Raw genomic sequence first — 9,346 nt, forward strand, 5'->3', positions numbered from 1 at the left:
GCTCAGCTGGTGGCGGAGAGGCAGCCCAATAAGCTGGCTCTTGCTGGGTAGGCCTGGGGGGTCCTGGGGAGAGGAACACGGGGTGGGTGGGGGGCGGGCAGCCAGGACCTCAGGCCTGAGGCCTTTGGGGAAGGGTCTGTGCACCCGCCAGGCACCAGGGGGCAGCCTTGCCTTATTCCCGCTCCAGTCCCCTCAAGTCCGAATCCCCTACCCACTCTCACGCCAGGCAGGGGTGGGGGCCACCGGGGTCATTTACCCGGGCCCCTTCTCTGCCTTGGTGACAAAGTCGAGCCTTGCTCATCAGTCAGGCAGGCTCCCCTCTGGCCACTGTGGAGACACAGAGGCCTGTCACCTGAAGAGCTGGTCCCGGCCTCCAGCTTCCAGGGTAGCCGGGAAGCTCTAGCCCCCAGTGGGCAGCGGTGGACAGAGCTCAAGGAAGGAGCGAGCACCAGGAGGAGACGGCTGCAGCCTGCCAGGAGCGGGGAGAAAGGGAGAGAAGGGGAGGCGGAGGACTGAGGGGGCCCGGGGGACGTCTTCCTAGGGCTGGGAGGGGCAGGCCGGGAAGCCTGGGCCGCACTAGGAGCGGGCGACTCTGGGGCGAGGGGCGGCCTGGAGCCCTGCGGGAGGAGCTGGCGGCAGCCCCAGGTAGCAACCATCCTGCCTCCCGCTGGAGCGGCGTCTCCTCCCCAGGAGGAGGGCAGGGACGAGGTGGGCGGACTGTGATGAGGAGGGCGGGAGGGAGAGGGGGGCCGGCCAGCCGTGGGGGTGGGGCGATAGTGACATCACCCCGGAGTCGGTTTTTAAGCGGCTGCCGGCCAGGAACTGGGAAGAGAGGGACAGTCGGAACGCGGTGACGAGTCGCTGAGCCCGCCGCGGCCCCGAGAGCGGCTGCAGCCGCCGCCGCCCGGAAGGAGAGGGCGAGGCGCGCCTGAGCCGCCGCCGCCGCCGCCGCCGCCGCCACCGCCACCGGAGTCTCGAGTGAGCCGCGCAGCCGCCGCGGGCCCCGGCCAGGGCCGGGGACGCGGGCCACAGGCCCCTTCTCCAGCCGCCGCTTGCAGACTGCGGGCGCCGATATCGTCCGCGCCCCGCTAGGCTGAGCCTCGGGTCGGGCGAGGAGCCGCGGCAGCCGCCACCGCCCGAGCCGCGGGCAAGAGCCTCCGGAACCGCTGCCGCCGACGCCCGGCCGGGCCCCGCCGACGCCCGCGCGCCCCGGGCCCCCGACACACAGGAGATTCTTCAGGCTCACTTTCAAGTGCTTCGTGGACTGCTTCTGACTGCGCCGCCTGTGCCCCACACCCCGCCGCCCGCCCGCCGCCCGGTCCCCCGGCCCGGCCGCCCCCCGGCCCCCGGTCGGCCCGCGCCCTCGGGGCCCTCCCCGGTGCCGCCGGTGCCCCGCGCCTGACCGCAGCCCCGCGCAAGGTGCCGCGACCCCGGCCCGGCCGTGAGGCCTGCTGGGGCCATGGCGAGGAAGAGCGCCGAGAACGGCATCTATAGCATGTCCAGCGACCAGAAGAAGGGCCCCCTCATCGCGCCCGGGCCCGACGGGGCCCCGGCCAAGGGCGACGGCCCCGCGGGCCTGGGGACACCCGGCGGCGGCCTGGCCGTGCCGCCGCGCGAGATAGACCTGGACGCGCCAGATGGACTTCATCATGTCGTGCGTGGGCTTCGCCGTGGGCCTGGGCAACTTGTGGCGCTTCCCGTACCTGTGCTACAAGAACGGCGGAGGTGAGCTCCCCCGCCCCCCGCGGCCTCCTCCCCCGGCAGGCCGCCGTCCCCCGACGCCCGACCCCCAACCCCCGGAGCCGCCGCGGAGGGGTGAAGTCCGGGCAGCGGTTGGCCCCTGGGCACGCGGGGTCGGGGCCGCCTCTGGTCCACCGCTGCTGCTCCGTGGCTGGGCCGGGCGCCTCCACCCCTCTTGCAGTCATGTGCCTGGCAGGGTGAGGGGCGGGGGCCGGCGATGCCCGCGAGGCTGCCCCCAGACTTCTGGGCTGGGAGGAGCGATTGGCCGCCGAGGTGGGAAAGCAGGCCTGCGCCTTGGGGTCTCCTCGAGGTAAGGAGCCCTGGCTGCCCCTACGGGTCGGGCACACAAGAGGCACATTGTTTGGGCCTCCCACGTGTGCACACACACGAACACACACACACACAATGGGCCACTCTGTCCCTCTCCCTGCCCTCCCCTCCCCTCACGGCCCTCCCGCTCCTCCCCTCTGGCCCAGGCCTGGAACACTGGGTACCTGAGCCAGGCTTGGGAAGCCTGCGGCCTGGCCCGCCTGGCGCCACCACTGGACACACTGCATGCACGTCCCATGCCCGCCCGCCTGCCCGGGCCCAGCTTAGCAAGAGCGATGGGCATGCGTGTGTCCTGTGACTACAAACCACTGGGGTTCCTGGAAGCCGAAGTGACCCAGTGATGGGTGGGAAACAGAGGTCCAGAGCAAAGGCCTTTGCCCAAGGTTAGGAGGATGCTGGGACCTGGAGTCAGGCAAGTTGCAGCCAAGCTCGGCCTCTGAGTAGTGGAGCGAGCCCAGCCAGGGCAAGGGTAGGAGGCCCAGAGAGGAGAAGGGGGTAGTGGCACCCAGCTCTCCCTGCCCTTTTGCCACCCCCACCCCAGCCTGCTGGCCAGGGCCTGTGTCATGCCCTGCCTATCTCCTGTAGAGCCTGACTCCCTGGGCTTGCTAAGGCCGGCCTGGCCCCTCTTCCCGCACCTGTATCCCTCTGTCCTTGCACGTGGCCATCCCACCAGCAGGGAACTGTGACCCACCCGCCCTCTGCCTTGGACCTCACACTTGCAGGCAAGCGTCCAAGTGCAGGACAGTCGCGCTCCCTGCCTTTGGATGAGCCCCTCAGGCCTGATCACCCAGCCTTGGCGCACATGCACACACGCACGTGCCCTCACTGTGCTGCCTGAAACAGGGAATTGTGGCACTAGGGACAGGCTGCGTGTCTGAGCGTGCGTGTCCTCCATGGCCATCACCCCAAGTGACTGTGGGGGTGGAAGCCCTGTGGGCCTAGCGCCTCTCTGCCACCCAGGGAATAGGGCTTCAATGGCCCAGGGGCTACCGTAGCACCTCTTCAACACACTGAACCCAGCCCCTCAAGACCCTACGTGGGGCCCGAGTCAGTGGCCACCCCTACACTGACTCACCCAGTGGGAAGTTGTGATGGGGCCTTTGGAGTCTGGGCTGGCCCGCTGGGCCTGGGCAGCCTGACTGGGGGCCACCCTGAGTCCACCCTGTGCCTCCACCCCCAGGTGTGTTCCTTATTCCCTGCATCCTGATAGCCCTGGTCAGAGGAATCCCCATTTTCTTCTTGGAGATCTCGCTGGGCCAGTTCATGAAGGCCGGCAGCATCAATGTCTGGAACGTCTGTCCCCTGTTCAAAGGTGAGCAGCCCTTGGCCAGCCTCAGGGACTGCCCCCTTTTCCCAGCTGGCTCCCACTTGAGAAATCTTTTCCTGTCCTGAGCACCAGGCCTGGGGCCACGTGATGGCATCCCAGTCTCGAGGGGGGAGCCTGGAGGAGATGTTCAGGCTGCACAGTGAACTTGGGGAAGCAGGGACTAGAGGGGGCATAGGCAGCTCCACAAGGCAAGGACAGGCCAGGCATAGCCGGGCTGGGGATGGGACCTGCCCAGCACACTTGGCTCTCTAGGTAGGTCCTACTATTACTGTCCCCAAGGACGCTGGGGCACAGATAGGTGGAGCGACGTACTGAGGTTGCCCAGTATGGGGGCAACTGTCTCCAACACTACCTCAGGCTACTAGAAACCCCCCCTCCCCACCACCACCACCACCAGCTGCTGAGGACTGGAGTTACTGGGTGGCCAGGTGGAGGCTTGGACCTCCTGGAACCGCCATGGTGGCAGTGGGACCCACAGAAGGGGCCAGGTGTGTAAGGCTGGAGACTCAACAGCACTTGGTCAGATGGGGACAGGAGGAGAGGGGCTCGCTCTGCCTTGGGTCTAGGGGGTGGCTGGAGGAGAGGAGAGAGGCTGGGGAGTCAGCCCAGTGTTGGGACTCACACAAGGGGGAGTCCAGGGGAGTCAGGAGCACCACAAACAAGGCTCCAGAAGGACAGACGGTGGGAGCACTGCCAGCCTCGGTGGGGAGATAAAGGGGTGGCAGGGGAGGTGGCCAGGAAAGAATCTACATGGCAAGGACTTCCCGGCCCCAGGCCTGGGCTATGCCTCCATCTTCTTCTGCAACACCTACTACATCATGGTGCTGGCCTGGGGCTTCTATTACCTGGTCAAGTCCTTTACCACCACGCTGCCCTGGGCCACATGTGGCCACACCTGGAACACTCCGGACTGTGTGGAGATCTTCCGCCATGAAGACTGTGCCAGTGCCAGCCTGGCCAACCTCACCTGTGACCAGCTTGCTGACCGCCGGTCCCCTGTCATCGAGTTCTGGGAGTGAGTCCAGCACCTCTGGGCCAAGCCCATCCCATCCCCCAGCTCTCCCTCATGTTGCCCGGCTCCAGGGTAATGGCCCTGAGAGGGGACCAGGGTGTTTCTTGGCAGTCCCTCCTGGATCCTGCCTGCCCTTGTCTGCCCTCGGAGAGTCCTGGGGCCAGCCCCAGGGGCTGCGCCAGGTCAGCCTCACTCCTGGGTTCGGCAGCCTATCACTGTCCTGGTCACTCCCGCCTGATGGGGGAGCTGGGGCTGCATGTGGGGTGGGATGGGAGTGGCCTCCCAAATGCCAGGGGCTCGTGGGCTCCAGGCCCAGCCCAGATGGACAAGAGGGCCCGCTGAACCCTGGGCTGTGGGAGAGAAGGGAGCCACGACTCCTGGGGGTGGACCCTGTGGCTCCATCCTCTGCTGGCACAGGCCTCATGGGACCTCCCTCCCTCCCCTAGGAACAAAGTCTTGAGGCTGTCTGGGGGACTAGAGGTGCCAGGGGCCCTCAACTGGGAGGTGACCCTTTTGTCTGCTGGCCTGCTGGGTGCTGGTCTACTTCTGTGTCTGAAAGGGGGTCAAATCCATGGGAAAGGTACCACTAGAGGCATGCAGGGGGGAGGGTGGCTCAGCCCTGGGAGCTGGATGTCTGTGCCAGGCACACCCGTGGCAACGGGAGGTGACCAGACAGAGTCTAGCCCTAAGGAAGGGGGAGGTACTGAAAGCCAAGCAACACTACCCATCCTGCAAATCCAGGGCCCAGCAGCCTTTGCTCCTGTGGGGAGAGGCCCCGGCAGGCACTGTCCCTTCCCTGTGCCCATCACCCCCACCGGTGCCCTCCTGCCAGTCTCTGACTCTTGTGACAGTCTGCTGGACCTGGTCTGGCCACCTGTTACCTGCCTATCTTGCCTTGGGGACACAGAGCAGAGTCTGGCCACATCCCTTGGGGGCTCCTGGTCAGGCTGGGGAGCCACCTGAACAAAGAAGACAATGTCCAGAGCTGTGGGACATGGCCAGCTCCCTGGGGGACAAGGTCCCCAGAGCAGCATGTGGGAAGAGGAGGCAGACAGTGTGGCAGCCGCGTCTTGCCTGCCTCTGCCTGGCCCAGTTCCACTCTCCACCTGCTCAGCCCCGACCTCTCTCCAGAAGAGGAGGGGGACCCGGCCCCGATCCAATATCCTGCTCCCTGCCTGGGCCTCCCACACGTGCACTGCCCACACACTCACACAGCTCTCACTCCCCACATGCTCCACGCCTCCTGTCCCCACTGAGGAGAGCTCCCAGAGGCTCGCCCGCTCCCCACTGACACGCGTTCCTGCAGACAAATGAGGAGCCCAGAGAGCTTCCCCACTGCACCTGCCAGGGCTGCCGGGGCCCAGCCTTGCCCCTAGCTTCCTCTGGCGGGAGCCATGGCTCAGAGGAGAATGGGGACCTCTGAACATACCTGCCCGCAAGGGGGACCGGAGGTGCTCGGAGTGGGCTTGTGAGGGAGGTGGTGCCGCAGCCCCCGCTGAGCAGCCTGGCCCCCCAGATCGTGTACTTACTGCTACATTCCCCTACGTGTTCCTGGTCATGCTGCTGGTGCTTGGAGGGCTGCTGCCTGGCACCCTGGACGGCATCATTTACTATCTCAAGCCTGACTGGTCAAAGCTGGGGTCCCCTCAGGTGAGGTGGAGGTGGGGAGGCTGCAGCAGGACATTGGTGGGGGGAGCCCTGCAGGCCTCTCATGCCTGCGCTCTCCGGCCCTCCTCTAGGTATGGATAGATGTGGGGATCCAGATTTTCTTTTCTTATGCCGTTGGCCTGGGGGCCCTCACAGCCCTGGGCAGCTACAACCGCTTCAACAACAACTGCTACAAGTAAGCACTGCTGCCCTGCCACCTGTGCCCTGTCCCGCCCTGCCCTGCCCAGCAGCCTAACCCATCCACTCTGGCCCCTCCACCCCTCCGGGATGCCATCATCCTGGCTCTCATCAACAGTGGAACCAGCTTCTTTGCTGGCTTCGTGGTCTTCTCCATCCTGGGCTTCATGGCTGCAGAGCAGGGCATGCACATCTCCAAGGTGGCAGAGTCAGGTAGGGCCCTACCCCCAACCCCGCCTCCAGAGCAGCAACTGCCACCCAGGTGCATGACGTACAAGAACACGCAATAGAAATGCTGAAAAGTGACGAGGATTCAAACAGAACTTGTCAGATTGTGGGCCTGTGGGGGCAGGTCCTGGGATTTGTCAATGTTGACAGAGACAGGACCTCCCAGCCCCTGCTGCACGACCCAGGGTTGACAGCACCTCAGAGGCAGGCGTGGGCATGGGCGCGAGTGTTGCAGGCAGGGCTCAGGGTGCACGCAGGGCAGGACATCGGCTGCAAGGTCTAGAGCCTGCACCTTTCCCACAGGGCCGGGCCTGGCCTTCATCGCCTACCCACAGGCTGTCACACTGATGCCAGTGGCCCCACTCTGGGCTGCCCTGTTCTTCTTCATGCTGTTGCTGCTTGGTCTCGACAGCCAGGTTTGCATGGGGCTCTGGGACAGGGAGCCAGGAGAGGGGTGGAGTGAGGGCTGCAGGCAAGGAAAGGGGTGGAGGGTGGTGCGGGGCTCGGCCTGAGCTGGCCTGGCCACAGTTTGTAGGTGTGGAGGGCTTCATCACCGGCCTCCTCGACCTCCTCCCAGCCTCCTACTACTTCTGTTTCCAAAGGGAGATCTCTGTGGCCCTCTGTTGTGCCCTCCGCTTTGTCATTGATCTCTCCATGGTGACTGATGTGAGTGGGGTGGGGGGTCTGCCTGTGACCTCTGGTGGCCGTCTGCCATCCTCCCTGACTGGGCTCTGTCCCCCAGGGTGGGATGTATGTCTTCCAGCTGTTTGACTACTACTCGGCCAGCGGCACCACCCTGCTCTGGCAGGCCTTTTGGGAGTGCGTGGTGGTGGCCTGGGTTTATGGTAGGTCATGGCTGAAGGGTGGGCTGGGGCATGGTGGTGGGGAAGGCAGGTCTCCAGCTTGGCCCTCCCGCCTCGCCTTGCCACAGGAGCTGACCGCTTCACGGACGACATTGCCTGTATGATCGGGTACCGACCTTGCCCCTGGATGAAATGGTGCTGGTCCTTCTTCCCCCCGCTGGTCTGCATGGTAAGGGCTGGGGGAGGTGGGGCAGGGTAGGGGGGGAGGCGGGGCGGTGTGGGGTCCCCATTAACCACGGCATTCTGGTCTGTAGGTCATCTTCATCTTCAACGCTGTGTACTACGAGCCACTGGTCTACAACAACACCTACGTGTACCCGTGGTGGGGTGAGGCCATGGGCTGGGCCTTCGTGCTGTCCTCCATGCTGTGCATGCCACTGCACCTCCTGGGCTGCCTCTTCAGGGCCAAGGGCACCATGGCTGAGGTAAGGCTCCCTCCCGGCCTGCCCTCCCCTCCCCTGCTGTGAACATTCAACCCAGCCTGCTTCCTAGCCGAGGAGTGGCCCTGACTAGGGTGGCAGGCAGCGGGAGCTGGAGAGAGGCAGAGGAAGTCACCGTGGGGACGAGCAGGTGACCCTGGGGGCTTCAACATGTCCTCTCCTGCAGTGCTGGCAGCACCTGACCCAGCCCATCTGGGGCCTCCACCACTTGGAGTACCGAGCTTAGGATGCAGATGTCAGGGGCCTGACCACCCTGACCCCAGTGTCCAAGAGCAGCAAGGTCATCGTGGTGGAGAGTGTCATGGGACAGCTCAGCTCACATCACCAGCTCACCTCTGGTAGCCATAGCAGCCCCTGCTTCAGCCCCACCCCACCCCTCCAGGGGGCCTGCCTTTCCCTGACACTTTTGGGGTCTGCCTGGGAGAGGAGGGGAGAAAGCACCATGAGTGCTCACTAAAACAACTTTTTCCATTTTTAATAAAACGCCAAAAATATCACAACCCACCAAAAATAGATGCCTCTCCCCCTCCAGTCCTAGCCCAGCTGGTCCTAGGCCCCACCTAGTGCCCCACCCCCACCCACAGTGCTGCACTCCTCCTGCCCCTGCCACGCCCACCCCCTGCCCACCTCTCCAGGCTCTGCTCTGTAGCACACCCTTGGGTGACCCCTCACCCCAGAAGCAGCAGTGGCAGCTTGGGAAATGTGAGGAAGGGAAGGAGGGAGAGACGGGAGGGAGGAGAGAGAGGAGAAGGGAGGCAAGGGAGGGGCAGCAGAACCAAGACAAATATTTCAGCTGGGCTATACCCCTCTCCCCATCCCTGTTATAGAAGCTTAGAGAGCCAGCCAGCAGTGGAACCTTCTGGTTCCTGCGCCAATCACCACCAATATCAATTGTGTGAGCTTGGGTGCGAGTGCATGTGTGCGTGAGTACGTAGAGTATATATAGATCTCTATCTCTTAGCAAAGGTGAATACCAGATGTAAACGGTGCCTCTGGGCAAAGGAGGCTTGTATTTTGCACATTTTATAAAAACTTGAGAGAATGAGATTTCTGCTTGTATATTTCTAAAAAGAGGAAGGAGCCCAAACCATCCTCTCCTTACCACTCCCATCCCTGTGAGCCCTACCTTACCCCTCTGCCCCTAGCCTAGGAGTGGGAATTTATAGATCTAACTTTCAGAGGCAAAACAAAAGCTTCAAGCTGTTGCATGTGCGAGTCTGTTGTGTGGATGTGTGTGTGTGGTCCCCAGACCCAGAATGGATTGGAAAAGTGCATGGTGGGTGCCTCGGGGCTGTCCCCACGCTGTCCCTTTGCCCACAGGTCTGTGGGGCAAGAGGCTGCAATATTCCATCCTGGGTGTCTGGGCTGCTAACCTGGCCTGCTCAGGCTTCCCACCCTGTGCCCTGGGCTGGGCACACCCCCGGGAAGGGACCCCGGACACGGCTCCCACGTCCAGGCTCAAGGCGGATGCACTTCCTGCACCTCCAGTCTTCTGTGTAGCAGCTTTAACCCACGTATATCTGTCACGTCCAGTCCCAAGACAGCTGAGTGACCCCAAGAA

The 9,346-nt window shown here is 64.1% G+C and overlaps 1 pseudogene; it reads left to right on the plus strand.

Moving 5' to 3' along the window:
* The first annotated feature begins 1,459 nt into the window (after window positions 1-1,459).
* Window positions 1,460-9,012, plus strand: LOC117978865 (sodium- and chloride-dependent creatine transporter 1-like; annotated as a pseudogene).
* Window positions 9,013-9,346: the final 334 nt, after the last annotated feature.

This window comes from Pan paniscus, chromosome 18 (genome assembly GCF_029289425.2).
Source record: "Pan paniscus chromosome 18, NHGRI_mPanPan1-v2.0_pri, whole genome shotgun sequence".
Lineage (NCBI taxonomy): Eukaryota > Metazoa > Chordata > Mammalia > Primates > Hominidae > Pan > Pan paniscus.